This window comes from Platalea leucorodia (assembly GCF_965183815.1).
Source record: "Platalea leucorodia genome assembly, chromosome: 2".
NCBI classification, from domain to species: domain Eukaryota; kingdom Metazoa; phylum Chordata; class Aves; order Pelecaniformes; family Threskiornithidae; genus Platalea; species Platalea leucorodia.
This window is the reverse complement of record NC_138824.1, coordinates 87677071-87696708: the sequence shown is the minus strand read 5'-3', so window position 1 is coordinate 87696708 and position 19638 is coordinate 87677071. Positions and strand designations below refer to the sequence as shown.

General features: G+C 38.2%; 1 protein-coding gene across 1 annotated transcript in view; it reads right to left on the bottom strand.

Moving 5' to 3' along the window:
• POLA1 (DNA polymerase alpha 1, catalytic subunit) overlaps positions 1–19638 on the bottom strand; it is a 207578-nt gene that overhangs the window by 25266 nt on the left and 162674 nt on the right. The gene's annotated exons all lie outside the window — the stretch shown is intronic.

Here is a 19638-nt window from a genome sequence, read left to right as displayed (position 1 = left end):
GTAGACAAGCCTTTTCTGGAGAATGATGATCTGGTATATCAGCACATCAGCGCTGTTGGAAGACTTGGAATTCAATTGCCATTTACTTACTCAAATCGTTACCATTGCCGATTTGAGGAAATTACTTTCCCACAACATCAGGACAGCATAAGCAAAAGTAAAACAAGACACCTGAAAGCAAATTGCTCTGTCAAAAACAGTCACTAAAACAGGGGAGATGACAACAGACTAAAGCATCTGCTGCTGCACAGAAGATCAACTATAAACAAAATAAAAATGCCGTTTGTGATCTAGTTTTGGATGAAGCATGTGGCCAGAATTAAATACCGTTGCTTTATTTTGCTCATGACAAAGCCACAAAGCCCACACCCTTGGTCAAAGAACAACCACCACATGAGGTATTTCATCCAAAAAGGCCTGAAATACTAAGAGATAAATCTATATTTAATAAACACTTGGCACAACTTACTCATGACTTTTTGTTCAAGTATTTGATAACAGCTAGCTTTATCCCAAGTTAAGCTGTAGACTGTTAGCTACACATCAGAATTATAACAACACATTTTTTAAATTTGAGATTTTGTGACAGTCTCAAATGTTTGAGATCTAACTCTCTGTCATTTTCAACCTTACTCACCTTCACCTACTTCCCACGCAGTATTTTACACATTAGGAGGCAAAACAGATCCCCGAAGCACCAGAAAAAAAAGGTAAGATGAAAAAGAAGCGTATCTCCTTCCCATCTGGAAAGGGAACATGCTATACTCCAAAAATAAAAACAATTAATAAATCCCTGCCCACCTTAAATTAAATGTTTATCTGCCTGTGAGGAGCAAGACGAACGCATAATTCTTAGTGATATACATAATTCCAGAAAAAATCCCACAGAACCTGGCTGCTTAGGTAAATTTCTGGAATGGCTGCCCAACACAGGATTCTTTCAGACCACGTGCAGAGGAGCGTTAAATCATTCTCTAGAAGAACAACATCAAAATATAGCAGTACTCGCTTGCAGGGGACCCATATCTAAAGGTACGTACAGGTACATACATCTATAGGTACATAGCAGCTGTTTATGCACCTTCAAGCTATGTATTAAAATCGAAGAAACTGCCAACATATTGTTCTTCCTGGATACACTCATGTGCTTTGCCAACACAGAATTTAAAAAAAAAAAAAAACAACTCCCACCCCCCCCCCCCCAAACTTTAACTTTTCCCTTTTTTCCTGTCACAGTAGTCGTTAATAAGTACTTACTCCCCCTTAGAAAACTTCAGTGCATTATAGTCAAACTTCCTCAGAAAACAGCTGCCTTCATGAGCTGTTGGTGCTACAGTCACCTGATGTTCATTACCACTAGCATCTCGGACTGGGAACACCCAGTTCCCTGGTACCCACTGGTTTACAGGTGTTGGTTTACAAACTCTGTATGTTAACAGGGCAAACGATACGCAAGAACCATCCCAGCACACACTGAAAGAAGGACATCTTTTCTTCTGTCACACGACAGCGCCAAGAGTTGAAATACTCCACCGTTACTGTCCCTTGTCATGGTCCTGCACACTAACTGCAAGGGAACACTTTCAGTACAGTCATCTTCACAGGTGTGAAGATGACATCTTAACTGGGGAAAAGAAGAAGCCATTGCTGGCAAACTTGTGTTATCCATTCCTAATTTAATTAGACTTTATCAAAGATGAAGGAATCCAAGAAATAATTAGTCATACTTCACAAAATGCACACGGCAAGCCACCAAGTAACTGTTGTCCACTCCGGGTGAAGCTTATACCCTCTTCAGGAAAGCAACTTGGGCAAACTTCCTGAAAAGCAAGCTTCTCACCAAGCAAACATGACAAACTACTCCCTGCCAACTTTAACTTGCAACACTGGGGAAACGCAGTTGAGAAGATGAAGCATCACCAGGGTTCAGCACTTGGGAACATCACCCCTGCTCTAACCTAGCGTACAGTCACATTAAGAAATGCATTATTCTGTTTTAACACATTGGCAAATTTCCAAAGAAAATGAAAACCAAACATTTTAAATTTTTTTAAACAACTTCTCTTTTCTTTTCCTGTTTCTCCCCGTGTGCTCCTCCCAAATCCTCCTAATTCATCACAGAAGACACTACAGAAGTGGATAAAACACGTATCGGCAGCTATTCTGATACAGGGGTCAGCAAATTCTTTCTTTTTGAAGACCCCCACCCATATGATCTTCAAGAATTTGTATCCTCTATCCTGCCCTTCAACGGAACATAAGACCAGCCGTTCTGAAATAGTGCGAGATCACTGGCTCAGCTGCCAATAATACATCAAGGACACAACAATATACTCTGTCCCACTGAGGCAACCAGCCCCACTACCAGGATGTCAATACATTTGTTTTCTCTCCCCCCTAGGGAAGCATGTCTGCTGATCATCTCCAATTTTGAACAGGGAATATAGGAGATACGTATTCAGCAGAACAATGGACATGGAACAGGGAAGCAGGTTACTTGGGTACCACAACATTAAGCACTTTCTGACAAAGACTGCATTAGCAGATGACAGGAGATTGAACACATAGCAAACAAAATGCTTCACAGATTTTCCTGTCCTTGATGTTGCAGCTGATCTGGAAGAGAATGTGCAAAGCCCCTCATGCAGAGATAGCCTTTGATCTTAGTGTACTAACTTGATACACTTACAAATCTGTGTGTGCCTTTTGTCTTCCACTCTCCTTAAAGAGGGTCTACAAGTAAAATAATGGATTATCTGAGGCTGCTCTGTTATAAGGAAATATATTTTAAATGGCCTTCTTAAATCAACTTTAGAAATGTATTTTTCCCTTTTTCATGCTTGACATTCAAGCAGAAAGAAGAAAGATTATGTGCTATGATCTGTAGAATATTAAACTCCTCCTCAGGACAACTTCATCTGGAGTTATCAAAATCCCTGTATTTACTGAATATGAAAAAGCAGAGGTTGATGGAGTTGGCTTTTAACTGCTAAAATCTTTTGTGGGTAAAGAATAGTTATTAATAGATAACAGCCATTCACCTTGAAGATTGTAAATTAATTTCCAAACGACCCCATACAAGAAGTTTAGTCTCTAGCTTTGTCCTTTTGAAAAACAGTAGGGGCTTAGAAGAATTACACCCTCTGCTTCTCTACAAATAACCACAAAACAACAGCCTGCTCCCGTGACAGAAGCCAGAACTCCGTTCTGAAAGCGATTTTTAACAGGCTGGTTTGCAGACCTCACGACAGACTTTTCTGAAGGAGTGGTGGGAGTTATGGCATTCTGCCTCCTCATGGTTAACATTTACGACTAGATGCCTTTCCCCAAGTCTTTACAATTAGCTACATGTACTTTAGAAACAGGTTATTCTGGGATGCAGAAGTGGTTTATTTCAGGGCAACATGCTCTTCTCACTTTGCTTTAGTCAACAGCGGTTGTAACTGGAGAAGAATAAAGGAAACTACTTTGATGTTATTTTTTATTCTTTGATGAAAAACCTTGAGGTGACTGGAGTGCTGTACGTAACAATTTTCCACATTTGGCATTTAACGTGGTAAATTCATGGACTATGTCTCTGGTATAACTTTTCCAGTAATACTACTTTCTAGATCTGAACTAGTCGCCCTGGATCTCCTTTATAACCAGTGAAGCAAAGAGGAAGCATTTCTCAGGTGTGATCCATACCAGCCTGGTATAGATGAGATTAGCTGAGCCATGCCCTGGAACTGCCTAATTCTCTCCACTATACAAAGGAGCACAGGCTGATAAATTCCCATAAAAATGCTTGAACTTTGAGAGACCTCAAAGCCAGTGGAGATCAAGTGCAGTCCTTCGCAGGGAGTTTTCTCCGTTAGTGATATTTCATAGAATCACAGAATCGTTAAGGTTGGAAAAGACCCTTAAGATCATCGAGTCCAACCGTTAACCTAGCACTGCCAAGTCCACCACTAAACCATGTCCTTGAGCACCACGTCTACCCTTCTTTTAAATACCTCCAGGGATGGAGACTCAACCACTTCCCTGGGCAGCCTGTTCCAGTGCCTGATTTGGTGTGGAATGCCTGCTTTGCTTTACATAGACAGAAAGAGAACAGCAGAGCCCCCGTTCACACAGTGCCTATATACTAAAGTATAACAGGCTAAGGAGTACGTAGCAGGCTGAAGATGAACCAGCAATAAGCCCTCGCAGCATAGAAGGCCAACAGCACTGTAGGCAGCATTAGCCAGAGCATCACCATCAGGTCGAGGGAGGTGACCCTTCTTTGCTCAGCCCTGGTGAGACACATCTGGACTACTGGGCCCAGTGCTGGCTCCCCAGTGCAAGAGAGACATGGACTTACTGGAGTGAGTCCAACAAAGGACTACAAAGACAATTACAGGAACTGGAGCATCCATCATACAAGGGGATGCTGAGAGAGCTGGGAGTGCTCAACCTGAAGAAGAGAAGGCTCAAGGTGGAGGACCTCATCAATTTGTATAAATAGCTGATATGGGCAGTAAAGATGGAGTCAGGCTCCTATCTGTGGGACCCAGCGACAGACCGAGAGGCAATGAGCACAAACCGAAATACAAAGAATTTCACGTAAACATAGCATCTTCCTTTTTTACTGTGAGGGTGGTCAAATGGTAGAACAGGTTCCCAGAGAAGTTGTGGAGTCTCCATCCATAGGAATAGTCAAAAGCCAAGTGCACATGGACCTGAGCAACCTGCTGTAGCTGACCCTGCTCCGAGCAGGGAGTTGGACTAGATGATTTCTGGAGGTGCCTCCTTGCCTCAGCCATTCTGTGATTCCCTTGCTAAGACAGAACTGGTATCTTCCGTGCAGAAGTGGATCTCACCTCTCTTGTGTTCATACAAAATGTCACTTCTTATAGTCTTGGCACCAGAGAAACTTAGTGAAGCATATCATCATTGCCAGTAGAGAGGGGAGACATATGCAGTCTCTCGGTCACTTCACTGAACTGTGACCCTTTGGCTTTTTGAGCTATTCCATACTTTAGGAACATTCATCTCTCATCTCTACTAGGACCTCACTGTTGCACATGTACTGCAAGTGACAAATTTTGTTTCAAGTATCATCATATACACACCACTTTAGGAGGCATATCCAGTGGTGAATCATCTATGGCTGAGTAGAAAATCCTACCCATGGGAAGATAAAGCATCTTCTGTTCACTCCTCTCCCCACTTTGCATCTATCAAAGCAAAGCATCAGATGGATTTCCTCTAAAGGGAGGAAAACCTTTACGCGTACCCCCCACTCATTCCTGAGCTCGCTGCTGTTGCCTACCATAGCTCATTTCCTAACTCATTGCTCACTCTCTTTTTTTAAAGGCAACGTATATCAGCTGAAAAGATAAGGGTGGCTTCTTACTATATAAAAGGCCTGTCACTGGGGTGATTTATATTATCTTTATAATTGGGATATATTACACTAGAGAGCTTTCCTTTATAACGAAAAGTTTGTTTGACCTTCAGGCATTCCTTGGGCCTCTCTTAGTTAGGCCCAGTTGGTGACACAAAGCACCCACCCTGTTGCAAAGTCTTAAATGTACAAATTTCTGCGTAAGTTTAACAGTGTTTTTTTTCCTGAGTGCCTTTTGTAGTTCACAGTCTGTAAAAAACCTCAATTTTTAAAACCAAAGTATATATACCAATTTGAATTATGCTAAGAACATGGTTTAGCATAATAATGGCCTTAAAAAATGTACTATTCAACAGAAATACTGGCCTACTCCAGACATTTCAAAAACATCAGCTTGCAACTGCTGAAGAAACTTCCCAAGAAGGATGTACTCCATCTGTAGAACTGCTGATTTCTGCAGAGAGAGACTTCCTCCCAAACCGGATTTTATGTTTAGAGGACAATAAAAAAAACCCTTCTTTACCACATACTTCTCCAGAGACTTTTTCCTTTCCCCACTTTACACATTCAGAACAAGATGATACAAAATGACCTCTTTCAAACTAACCCAACTCTAGAATTCTTTCAGAGATGACTAACGCCAATGTAAGGCTCTGCCTATGATCATGCGACAGTTTTCAATAATACATACATATAGATCTTATTTAACACTTCCCTAACCAAGAAACACTTCTCACAGGATAACAAGTACAACCGTAATGAAATCCAAAGTTTGGGGAGCTCCTACTGGAAATGTGGGACCTAATGGTAACCTCACTGGGTTCAAACAACCCATAAAAATAAAGGCTATGTTTTGCAATGAACTATTTCACTGTCAAGCTGTACTGCAAATTAGTTTCATTTATTGTTGCCTCTCCAAATCCGTCAACATTTCTATTTCTCAGGACACTCTCGTAATTTTCTGTATTGTGAATTTTAGGATTGTTTTTTGTCAAATTCACTTCATACATCTGGTTTGTTCTTTTATGTCTTTATTCTTCTTTTGCACTAATGCTCTTTCCTCATGTAATTCAGAACAGGCATTTCTTGTTTCCTTTATAAAATATAACCTGTTCAACAAAAACCCCCACATGAATACCTTTGACAGCCTAATAAAAAGTTAGCTTTTAATATTACCTTTAATGAACAGTTACCTTTATTAAGTATTAATATTTTGTTGGGCCCTTGATTATGGTACCAACATAGTTCCATGGATTTTGATGTGACAACTGGAAGTTTTTCACTTGTCTCTTAGGAAGCAAAGACCAAACAAATAAATAAACCCCACAACCCTTCCCTCCCCCATGAAAAAGAAAGGTTTACTCTATAATTGCTATAGAATCATTTAGCTTGGAAAAGACCTTTAAGATAATTGAGTCCAATCGTTAACCTAGCACTGCCAAGTCCACCACTAAACCATGGCCCTAAGCACCACATCTACACGCTTTTTAAATATCTCTAGGGATGGAGACTCAACCACTTCCCTGGGCAGCCTGTTCCAATGCTTGACAAACCCTTCGGTGAAGAAATTTTTCCTAATATCCAACCTAAACTTCCCCTGGCACAGCTTGAGGTTGTTTTCTCTTGTCCTATTATTGCTTGTTACTTGGGAAAAGAGACTGACCCCCACCTTGCTACAGCCTCCTTTCAGGTAGCTGTAGAGAGCGATAAGAGCCTTTTCTCCAAACTAAACAACCCCAGCTCCCTCAGCCGCTCCTCAGAAGACTTGTGCTCCAGACCCTTCACCAGCTTCATTGCCCTCCTCTGGACACTCTCCAGCACCTCCATGTCCTTCTTGTACTGAGGGGCCCAGAACTGAACACAGTACTCGAGGTGCGGCCTCACCAGTGCCGAGTACAGGGGCACTATCACCTCCCTGGTCCTGCTGGCCACACTATTCCTGATACAAGCCAGGATGCTGTTGGCCTCCCTTATGTACAGAGGAGTTTTACAGAGAACAACAGAGTCTTAAAGAAGAATAAGCATTTGGCTCAATGAAGTTGTGTAGTTTTTCATTGTTGTAGTTCGATAGCATATTGGACTGCAGTTATGTTACAAAAAATCCTCAACAACTCAAATCCTCTCAAAGTGCAACATAATTTTTGAAGTGTAATGCTGAACCACTAATATTGTTTCTGCAGTTAGGGTAGAGGCACACAGACAAGTAACTGAAAGGCATCCTAACGTATGAATGTGCAACGTGAGGCTTCACCATGGCAATCACCCGTTTATCTTATCCTGTGGTAATCTGTGGTTGTATCTTACCCTTCTTTCATTTATCCTCATAAAACCTTTGTGAAGTCTGAGTGTACTGTTACTTTCCCTTCACATCTATTTTTTGGTGAAGAATGCTAACCCAATGGCAGGCATAGGGCTTGCATGACAGTAAAGCGCGAGCACCTCCATCCCTGGAAGGATTTGGGTCTGAAATGTGCAGCAGGTGACACCGGCTGCTGATGGCAGCAGGAAACTGAAAGCTATTTCCAAAGGATCTCTAAACAGTAAGACTATTTTTAAAAAAAAAAAAAAAAGGGGGTGGTGGTGAAGATGAGGGCTCCTGAAAGCTCAGCATGCCTATCATTTCTCAAAAAAAAAAAAAACCAACCCAAAAAAACCCACTATGCTGATGATCCTATTTCCCCCCTAAAAAGCAGTTAATAGAACCAAAAGAAGGAAAACCAGAATGCACCAATGCACTGGAACTGCAGGTGATGAGCCACTGCCATCAAACCTGCTCTCTTATACTACACATATTGGGTACTATACTAGAGTTTAAGACAAACACTTTACAGTGGCTGCCGTAACTTGAACTGCTTCTTCCTTTTCACTCAGGAATATCCTCACTTTCTGAAACGAAATACCTTCATGTTGGAAGAGCTGAGCAAACCCAGGACCTACATGAGTGAGAGGGAGTGCTTTTTGCCAGGGCAGCAGAGATACCTGGAAATGGAGAATCGGCGAGAGCAGCAGCCAGCCACATCACAGGTGCCTCGAAACCCACAGGTACCACCGGCGAAAGTGGGTGCTGGAGGGACAGCTTAAAACAAGGCATATTTGGTTCCCTACACCCTGTGGGTCAGTGCCGTATCAGTATTCACCAGTAGGACAGAGCATACATGTCTGTATCAAAAATCACTAGTGTTAAATGCTGTAATAGAACAAAAAGGATGCTTTTGGGTACTTGTTAGAAAACACAGGCATGCTCATATTTTAATAGACTAAATACTGAAACAAATAGCATGTTTTGTCTAAATAGGAACTCCTGACTGAATACTTCTCATGTTCAAAATTTGCCACAGCAATACAATAAAACCAAAACGAAGCAAAGACTTCAGATCGTACTCAAAAGTTCAAAAAGGCATGGACACTTCACTGTAATTTCTGAAAAATATCACAGTTTTCCTTTTCTGGAAACACTAAGAAAATTTTTTTTTTTTTTCTGTGTCCTTATAGCCAGGTCACCTTTACGGCTGCTTGCATCACTGTGGTATCTGAAGTATGGCTTAAACTGGGAAACAGCTGATAAATCTTTGGATAACAGAAATGGAAAAAATAGAAATACTGTTTTTAAACTTGCATCCAGACTTTCAGAAACTAAGCCTTCAGATAAGAACCTCTCTTTCTTTCTTTCTTTCTCTCTAAATGCAACTACTAGAAGAGCTGCAGCAGTTGTGCTTCACTGAATGCATGCATTTTATGTTCCAACATCTGCTGCTTTTGCAAAATTATGGACATACTTGTTTCCAACAAAGAAGCTACACTTTGGACTTCCTAAATTAAGTAATATTTGAAACAACTGAATGATGTGTCAAGTTATCATGAGATGGCATGCATGATAACCAATTTCAAATCCATTGATTCCTGTACCATAAAAAATTTAAAGTATGAAATAATAAGAATTTTCCACATCAAAGTCTTGATTACTAGAGTTTACCACTACTGTTCAAAAGCATGGAAGCTAATGCTCTTAGTAACTATGTTAACTATAGTTGTTCTGGTCGCTCACCACTATTTTTCATTAAGGATGTTTTAAACTACAGGCTCAGCTCTAAAAAAAAAAACAAACCAACAAAAAAAATCAAAAGAAGTCTAATTTAAGGTGAATACATACGTCTATGATTTATGAACAGCATAAAAATAATACGTATTTTAAAATTTCTCTTTAATGCTCCTTTGCCCTCTCCCAAGAATATGTAACACAATTTCCAAGAAAAACATTAACTTGATAAACACGCTACTGCTATGTGCTGCTGTTATGTTCTTCTGGCTGTTTATGCAACATATATCATTACACCAGACATATAAAACAACACCATAAATAGCTAAATGTTTTAATTCCAAGTCTGTAAAATTCTATTAACGTCAAATATTATTTGTTTTTATCATCTAAATAAACTAGCTGAGGCTGTCACTCACTCCTTTTTATTCATTTTTTGTTTTGTCTTACTGCATGCATCTCTCACAAAGTGAAAAACGTCTATTTAAAGATAAGTGGAAATACCACAGTACGTAACGTTTTCATGTCAAAATAATTACATTATTATATTCTGAGTTAAATAATATAAGATAGGAAAACATTTTGATATGCATTTGACAGTTGTAATCCTGGCAGGATCAAATCAACTTCTTCCAAACTCATTTCTGCTAGATAAAAACACAGAGCTCCCTAACCCAACCAGCCGCCCCTCTCACCCCCTCACAGAAGAGGGACAAGCCAGGACAGAAGAACGTCCTGCTGGTTGTTTTCTTCAAGGCCGAGCCACGGTTTGGCCTGTCACAGAAGACTCATTTGTTCTCAAAAGCCAATGGAATTACATTAGCCTGAAACATGAAATTTGGTAGTTGGATTGTTATGAAGAGATGATCTTTTACATAACAAAAAGAAAAAGGTAGTTATGCTCTTTGTCATGGAATGAGTGTGGCTTTGCCGAGAGAGGGACTTGAAAACTATGCGCGTGGACGCACGGCGCACGAGGCAAAGAGGTAGCAGTTGTGCTTGCCCGTGTTTTTCTGAAATATGTACTCCAAACAGTTTTTTGTGCACTCTGTTTTCATGGCAGTAACACCCATGGCTTCAAGTACTCCATTTTTTTTCCCCCCCAGAAATCGATCAATCTGGATTGGTTGATACTGCCACATTTTTCTGATGGAGAGATGACAAAAATGTAATACTCCTTTATGAAGGGAAGTATTTTTTGATTTAATAAACCAAATTTAAGCTGCATTTAGACATTTCTCTGTCTTGTGCTGCATTTTTATACATATATCATGCACCATTTTTGTGTCCCCTACGGAATAAAACAAGTATTTTCCATTATGCTATTCTCTCCATAGCCTTCTAGTCCTTAGTAAAGAGAAGAATTTATCTCCATCCGTTTCTTAGAGAAAAAAGCATAACTATATTTTCATCATGTCTTTGATACAAATCCTTTGTTTGTTAAGGATACAGAAAGGTTATTTCACAAGAAATGTCTCCCGTGCAGTCATTGTGCTTCAGTAAGTATAATTAAAATAATTTCATTTCCAGCATTAATGTAAATCTTGGCGACCAAATAAGGATCCTGTTTTCACAGCCTGTGTTCACAAATAATGCGTCTATGTGTTTCTTTTAAAGGTCAATATAATTCAAACTGGTTTGGAGACAAGTTCTCCTTAGGACTCGTATGCTTAGCAGATGCGAGTTCAGGTAAGTACATTTAACATCAAGAAGATGACAGATTCACATCACCTGTGGACCCAGGCCAAGTTTGGGAGCTTAAAAGAGCTTTTAGCAAGTATACAGTAAAAGAGTTGCCTTATATAATAATCACAGAAAAATTACACACCGATACATGTGCATACACAGTAGTAAGTCTTAAAAGCATTCCACAGAAATGTCAATATTCCTGTAACTTGTTTTCTTCATGTTTCTATTTCACCTTTTCCTTCTAACACAGAGATTACAATTTTCTTCCTTTTTATTAGTATCAAAAATTGTGATCACTTACTTTTTTACACGATCTCTTTCACATGAATTCTGTTTTCTGTAACTGAAAGTATTTTCCCCTTGGTGGTTCGCTTTAATACTGTGACATAATAAATGCATGTTTGCTGTCACGATGAGTGTGAGAGAAAGCTTTGTATTTCTGATGTCATTCTGATACATCACAGTGTTACAGAATGAAAAAAAATCACCAAATCTAACACTATACAATATTCTTTTCATTCAATCTACCGAAGGTAGCACATGACTTACTTAATATATAGAAAACAGAGTTTCTATCTGCCCAGTTTTAATAAAATATCAGGACAAAAGAACCATAAAATGTCCTGAATATTTATTTTCTCTTCTTTAACATGCAGTAAACAATTTTTGGTTTCAAACTGCACATTTATAACCAAGTATGTGCAATAGTAAGCAATAAATCAGCATACAAACATGAACGTATATCAATACGGGAAAACAAATACTAAAAAAGGAGTTCTCCTCAATAAAAGAAATCTTTGTCCCTTGAGAAATCAGCTGCATTCCCCCTATCTTTTGTGGAGTCAAGGTTTCACTCCACACATACATGGCCATAAACAATACTTTTCCAAACATCTTTATAGCTGACACCAGATACCTGAACCAGATACCCTCAACCAAAATACAAAGAATAAAGTTACAAAGGTGTTAACTGAAACTATGCAACTTTCTGTAAGTTCAGTTACAGAATCTTTAAATTTAAAGATATAAGGTATCAATGGCAAAAATTAAGAGGCTCCAAATTTGCAGGCAATACTGTCAAGGTTTCCAAACTAATTTTAAGGGAAATAATAATTAAAGACATGATAGTCCTTCCACAACTCTCTCAAACTATATTGGCCATGAAAAAAGGGAAAAGGAGAGCTGGTATTATGTACAACACTGTACACCATCTTCAGTAGGTCACTGGTCTTTTAAATAATCTCTAGTGAACAAATAAGATTTCAGAAAGTTTTTAGTAGATAATTACACTTCCTGATTTTGTAATTAGTGGAACTACATGTAATTACATAATAATTATGACGGTAATTACGTAATTAAGATGTATAATTATGTAGTAAAAAACATTATGGAAATAAAAGCCATCAACTGTATAAGCACAATACATTTTTAAAAATAAATTCTGTATCATCTGTTTAAAGCTACCATTTTCCTCAAAATATCAAAGTGATTATGAGCCATCACTGGCAAGTTCTAAAATACATTTCTTATGAGACTTAAAAATCATACAGATAATTGTATCTTTTTTTAAATCTCTTTAAAGCCTTAGCTTTACATTATCCTTCTGATGTCTAGGCACATGTATAGTGAATGGATTATGCACAGTTAAATTGTTTATATTTATGTTTCCAATTTCTACTAAAATGATGTAAAAAAAATTAGCATCAATATCAGAATTCTGGTATCTAAAAGACAGGAATTTTTTTTTTTTTTTAGTACACTGCCAGATCCATCAAACTTACAAGTCTTCTAAAAGGAAAAACATGCTAGTCTTGCACTTTCCACTAGAGAAAAGAGCTTACTGCTGTGAGAAGCAGTAGTCAATGAAAGAAGTCTTGTCACTTCTGACTTGCATTTAACAACAGAACTGCCCCCCATCAAAAAACAACCCCAAGCTTTATTAACAGAGATGAAACCAGAAAGAGAAAGGTCTCTATAAGAAAAACGTCAAAGAGTTGCAGATAAGAAAGAAACAGTGAAGAAAAAAGAGCTTTAAAAAATATTTTCTGTTTAGAGAAACTCACAAGAGAACTGATAAAGGAGGCAGATGACATTAGAGAGACTACACCATTGCATGGGCTATAACAAGTTGGCATGTATGTATACACTTAGGTAGGAAAAAAAAAAATCCTGAAGTGCAAATGAAAATGTATTTCTGTTCACTTTTTCCCACATACAGAAAAAAACCCCAAACTATCAGTTGCAGCAGGATATTTATTTGAAGAGGTCAAATAACCATTCCAGTTCAGGAGGAGTCAGAAGTTAGTTAAGCCACTACTTCATCCTACCTTTAACATTAATACAATGTGCAAGAAAAAAAAAAGTCTTCATTAATCAAAACCATTTTATTAGCAGTATGAGCCACAACAAATGCAATCCTGTCATGCCACAGATTTCCCATGTTGTGGACATATCGTAACTGTTTTAACTCATTATTTCCATTTATTTAATTCACAAGCAGCGAAAATAACAATTCATAACTTCAAGAGAGGTGTCACAGCCCATTAAGTTTTGCGCTCAGAGAAAGGGTTACAGAAATGTGCAGTGTAATGAGGTTTACTTAGATTTTGTAGGTTTAACAAAAAGACCACACAAGCGGAAATAGAATGGAGAAAAAGTCATATTTAAGACGTAAAAAATATCCAACTGGCAATAAAAAAAGTATGATCATTATGGGACAATACCTTAAGATTAAAAGATCAGCTAACTGCCCATGCATTACTTCAAAAGGGTCAAAAAACCTACAGTGAATAATTTTCAATAGTTTTTGCTTTCAAAAAAGTTAGTGAGATTTAAAAATACGCAAGAAACGGTGACTCAAATTAAAAAAAAAAATTCAGAAATCTTCCTCTTCAAAACAACACATTAAGGAAAAATGAACAAGTGCTTCTGAAGATATACTCAAAGATTAAATTCTTGAAAATTATTATTTTACAATCTCTTCAAAACAACATGATTGGAAGACAAAGTACTTGACAGCAAATGTGCAGAGGAGCATTTGTTTGCTTGGATGTAAAGATCACTATAGTGAACTGAAGTCTTAGCGATGGTGTCTGGAGATGTGACGCAAACAGAAATGCTTTGTCTATCAAACTGTACTCTCTGAAAAGAGGTATGCCAAGTTTCACCTGTTGCCGTCTTAAAAATAAATGCACACATACATACGCACGTACGTTATTTCTATGATTTCTCCTTATCTTCCCCTGGAAAGCGCAGATAGATAACTATATCCCGTTTCTTATTTATTGCAACAAGTACGTTTTTGTAGTCTTCCTGCCTGTACATTGATAAAAATGTGGCAAATTGTTCTGATGCCAGAAGTCTCCATTTCATTGCGCTACTTTCACATCCAATACAATCCTTCCAGCTTCATCTCGCACCTGATCTCCCTTTATCTGAATGAACCTCCACACTGTAACTCGGAGCAGGAACACCTCCTTGCTCAGGCCCAGCCTTTCAACCCCAGTTGCAGTCAGGCTGTCTCCCTCAGGCTCACCATCGTCACCAGCTAAAGAGATAAACTGTCTTCTTTCAAAGAGTTATAAAAAAAAAAAAAAACCAAAACAACTTCAACCTGCTACTTGGCACACCAAGTTATGAACATACTGGGGAAAAACACCCAACACTGAAATGACAGGATTCACACAAATATTCAGAGCTGAATTTTATGGTTTTATGTCTAGGTCACACAGCTTAGAAGAGTTTCATTTTTCCCAACGCAATTTTGCAGTTTATTCATCCATAAAGTAAACTAGGCACTTTTGGTGTTTGCATAGAAGGGTGGAGTGAGGCATCACACAAAGCTGTGATGAAAGTGTGAAAATATCCTGTGAATATGCATTTGGTTTTACAAAACCACAGTCCGTGAGTATATGATCAAAACAACTATATTCTGTTTCCACAAAGTGGCATGTACTTTGAAGATGTAGGTCTTCCTAACAAACAGGAAAATTTAACCACTTTTCCCGAAGTTATCTTCCTCCCATCCTCACCTTCTACTGCTTACCCATTAAACAGCTATGCCCAGACTTTTCAGAATCCAATAATCATGGGCTCAATAGTTGAAAATATTCTGTGAAAGAATATACCACAGCATCTCTGCAATTTCTGCCCCCGAAATACTTAAATGCCTTGGGAAAAACATTTGTGACCTTCCCTCTCTTAGAAATGGGATGGTGGAAAGATGGTGGCTTTCAGTCCTATTCTACAGTATGGGACAGAAAAAATCCTGTGACCAGGATCCTATTTCTCTAAAAAAAAAAAATGTAGCACCATAAACAACCTCCGTGATACTAATGATTTTGGAATAATGCTGTAGTCATTGTGAATAAGGAGACTGCAGCATCCTCATCTTCCATGAAGACTTCTGTTTGATGCCAGGAGGGGGAACTGAACTAGAGACATCCGCGTGAGGCAGAGTAGTTGTACCGAGTTTGTGCGCGCTCCATTTCTCTTCATTTTTAAAGGTTTTCATTTTACTGTAGAAGCAATTGAAAACAGTACTATCTTTGAATATTTAACAATACCAGTATTTGAATGGAATAATGAGATAAAGCTTACTACACTCTATTTTGATCTCCTGATGACATAGCCATAAAACTACATTGGTTTCCATTTCTGAAGTTAAGGCATACAGAGCAAGCATACTCCTGTATTTAAACATCACATGTTTAAAATCACTGATAGTTTACCTATCCTTTTCTCATCCAAATGAACAGAGGATGCTACTACTTTGCTACTCCTGCTGCTTCTTACTGCGCTGACTGTTCACCTAGGTAGGAACGTCTGACTAAACCCACAACCCAGCTTTGAAAAACCAAGTGTAAGAAAGTGCTGAAAACATTTTGAGTATGTTACTAGTCACAATGGAGGACTTTTTCCTTTCCTGATTAAAAAGATAATTCAGAATAAACAGCCCTTATGGTATTATTTTTCTCTGTAAATTAGGTGTAAATAGTGATAGTTAAAATTAAATTGTTTTTTGATCCCATACTAACTGTGCAACAGTCCCTAATTTACAAAGACAGCAAAGAATTTTAGAATTTCAGTTTGCGTAGTGTGAAAACTAAGAACCTTGCACTGTATCACAGTGTTAACATATTAAACTGTATCATGACAGACCTTAAACTTCCAGGTGAATGGAAACATTTGTTTGGAGGATAAATGCTACTATCAGTAATAGGACTAAAGACCCATAACTATATAATCCAGATACTCCTGGATGGTATAATTGACAGCTAACTTCACCAGTCACTGAAACAATAAAGCATCATGTAGACCAACCAGCTTATTTTTGATTCTTACAGGGAAAACATGGACCAACAACAGCATACAATGATTACAGCAGATCACAAATGAAATATGCATGAACAATGTTGTTGCAAATACTGTAAACACCATACTGGTATAAATAAATAGAAGAATGGTCTGCAAAACATGCTAATTAATCCTTCTGCTGTATTCCACTCTGACAGATGTGACCTATTGAAGGTGTCTAAAAAAAAACCCAAAAAACCTATGCAGAGAAGTGGAAAACTCTCCCTCTGTTCCTCCAAAAAATTCAGGTTTGTAGTTGAAAGACTTAGACAATAGCATACAGGTTTTAAATATGTAAAACTCTAAGAGAAAGAAAATATTCTGTCACCCATTGTGCACAGAATAAGCTTCAGAAACTGAAGTTCATCTTACATATAAAGAGCTCTCTATAGTAAGTACAGTGAAGCACCAGAAGAAACTTGTTGTAAAACCTGACAAGTTGTAGAACCTGCATCACCAGAGGTTTTTTAAATTCAGCCTATCTTTCAAAAGTAGGCTATGGTATTGATCCTCTTGCAGGGAAAGGGAGCAGGTTGAATGTCTTTTTGAACTCCCACTGATTTCACAATTATTACTTTAGATTCCATTTCAATAAATAGTATGGACCTTCAATATAAATAGCTGAACAAACAAAACCTGTTCTGTAACTAAGGTTCTGTATTTTGAAGAGGCAAGTATAGAAAATGCAAGTGAACTAGTAGGGAAATCTCAAGGTTCTGAATGAGAGAAGACATGAATTCTTTCAAACTACGGTGGAAAACACATTTATATCTTGAATCTCCAGCCATTTCTTTTTATAGACAAATACTCCAAGATGAGTAACAACCTAAAGCTGCTATTTAAGAATAAACAGAATCTACAAGAAAGAAGAACCACCGGTCTTTAAAAACTCAGGAAAAATGGCAATAAAAGGTAGAATCACCTAAAGCCCATGCAATTTAGGCTTTGAAAAACAACACCCCAAAACAAAGCAAAAACCTCCCCAAACTAAAATCAAAACAACAGTAAATAAGTGGTTTAGTTGCATAAAAAGTAAAAAGGAGACTGAAAACACCAAAGATGTACAAAACCTAAATTAAAACTTTGCTGCCATTTTTGTTAAAAGCAATGATGCTCATCACAGGTCAAGGACAGAATGGTTTGTGAATGATGGCATGGAAACAAAATTTTTTGGCTTCCAAGGGAAAATAAACATGAGCTTCATGTTATGAAGGGGAGTTCACTAAATTTCCACTTCACAACTACAACAAAATTGGAATATGAAAACTATTCCAATCCTACAGAGTTTTAAATTAAGTATATCAAATTAGTAACATGTATTACTAGAAAACAGAACACTGGTATCTGTAAAATAAAAAATAAAAAAACCCAAATAGCCATAGGCAATTATCCTCAAGTTCTGCATGTAGTTTAGAGCAACAGAAAGATGACTTCCTCCCAAAGGATATCTGAAAAATGGGACAAAATTGTACATAGTTTTACCAGACTCACCTAGCTAGTCTCTTTGAAGAGAACCAATTTTCAAAGGAAAACTAACAGATTTAATTTATCTGGCCTTAACACCTGCTACAGCACCAAGACTGAAATCACTGGCTAGCTGAAGAAGATTATACAGTAACTTTCAAACAGCTAAGAAACAGACAAAAATACACCATGCTGAAAGGTAAACTGTCCAAGAGAACAGAAGGTTTTAGCAGAGTTCTTGCAATTCCTTGAGAATTACTCTGGAAACTAATTTTATTGAACTTTCTCCAATTAGAGGTGAGGGTCCAAGAAACATTTTCTGATTAAGGCAGAAGGTAGGAAATTATGTGAATGCAGAAGCCACCATACTATTTTTCAGAGATAATTCATTAACCTTGAAGTCTAAAATTACAAATGAGATTAAGCAGTCCAAAATGAATGAAACCAAGAAAATTAAAGTAAAACAAAATGCCATGAACCTGAGATATGAACTCATGGTTCCAAAATGACAGGAGGAAAAAAAAAACCCTCAAACCTCAAGATTTCTATCATTACTTAACTACAAGTTAATGATATGATAACAGCTATGAACAGGGCATAGGTGACTCAAGAAAGCACCAGCAGAGGTACTTCCGGCAAACGTACAGATCCAGTGTACAAGCCACTGGATAGACACCATGTAAAATACAATGTAATTTCTAGTTTCTCATACTCAAAGATTAATTCAACCTAGAAAAGACTGCACACAAAGGTGCTAAGAGGAAGGATCATGCAGCAGAGACCAATTCTTCCTGAAGAAAGCTAAGAGTGTCTCTGCCTTAGTTTAAAACAACATAGAGATGTTACCACTGTTTCCAAAAGCATAGTGGAGAGAAACAGGGAAGGAAAAGAAATAAACATTTAGTGAATGGACATAAACCAGCCACAAACAAGTTAGAATGGGAAAATTATAGTGAGTTTTCAGCTATCGTAGAACGAGGGTCTGAAACGCATCTTGAACAGCAGTGAAGGGGGAAGAACCACCCACAGGTTTCAAAATGAAGCGCCATAAACTTGCAGTCCTTAAAGATGTGGTGGTCTGCAGTAGCAGGGGATTGGATGTGATTACCCATGAAGCCTCTTCTACTCTTACGTCCTTATATTAGGCAAGAGATCTACACACAAGTAATTCAGTTTCAGCTAGCAGTAGCATCCACCATATAACATTCCTTCAGTACATCTACAGAGTTGTGTTATACTGAGATGGCTATACAGCGTGACCTTCTTTGGATGTACAAAGTCGTTCTGAAGTGCATCAGAGTGAGTTCACCCTCTTAGGGGGACTGGGAAAGGAAATGAAAACCTCTAATGGAAGAAACTTAAGTACAACAGTCCAAAAACAGACTGTTGCTTATTTGAGCATTTTTTAGCTAAGAGGTTACACTATTTTGATTTTCACACAAGGCTTATCAAAATAACATTTAGAAAGACTAAGTTTTGTTTAGTCTCTTTCCATCACCCAGCAACCTAGCTGGTGACGCAGGGCAGGGGTGGGGAAGGCTGTCAGAGCAGAGCAGCTATCAGAATAACAGTCTCCAGCAGCAGCACCTTTTCTTCACAGGCAGCACCAGAACCGCACAGAGGATGCAGTGGAAGCGCTCTCTGTGGACAACACGCTTCCCCCCCGACGTGGTGGGACCCAAACACAGCTTTATTCAGAATTCCAACTCGGCCAAGCATTAGCCCA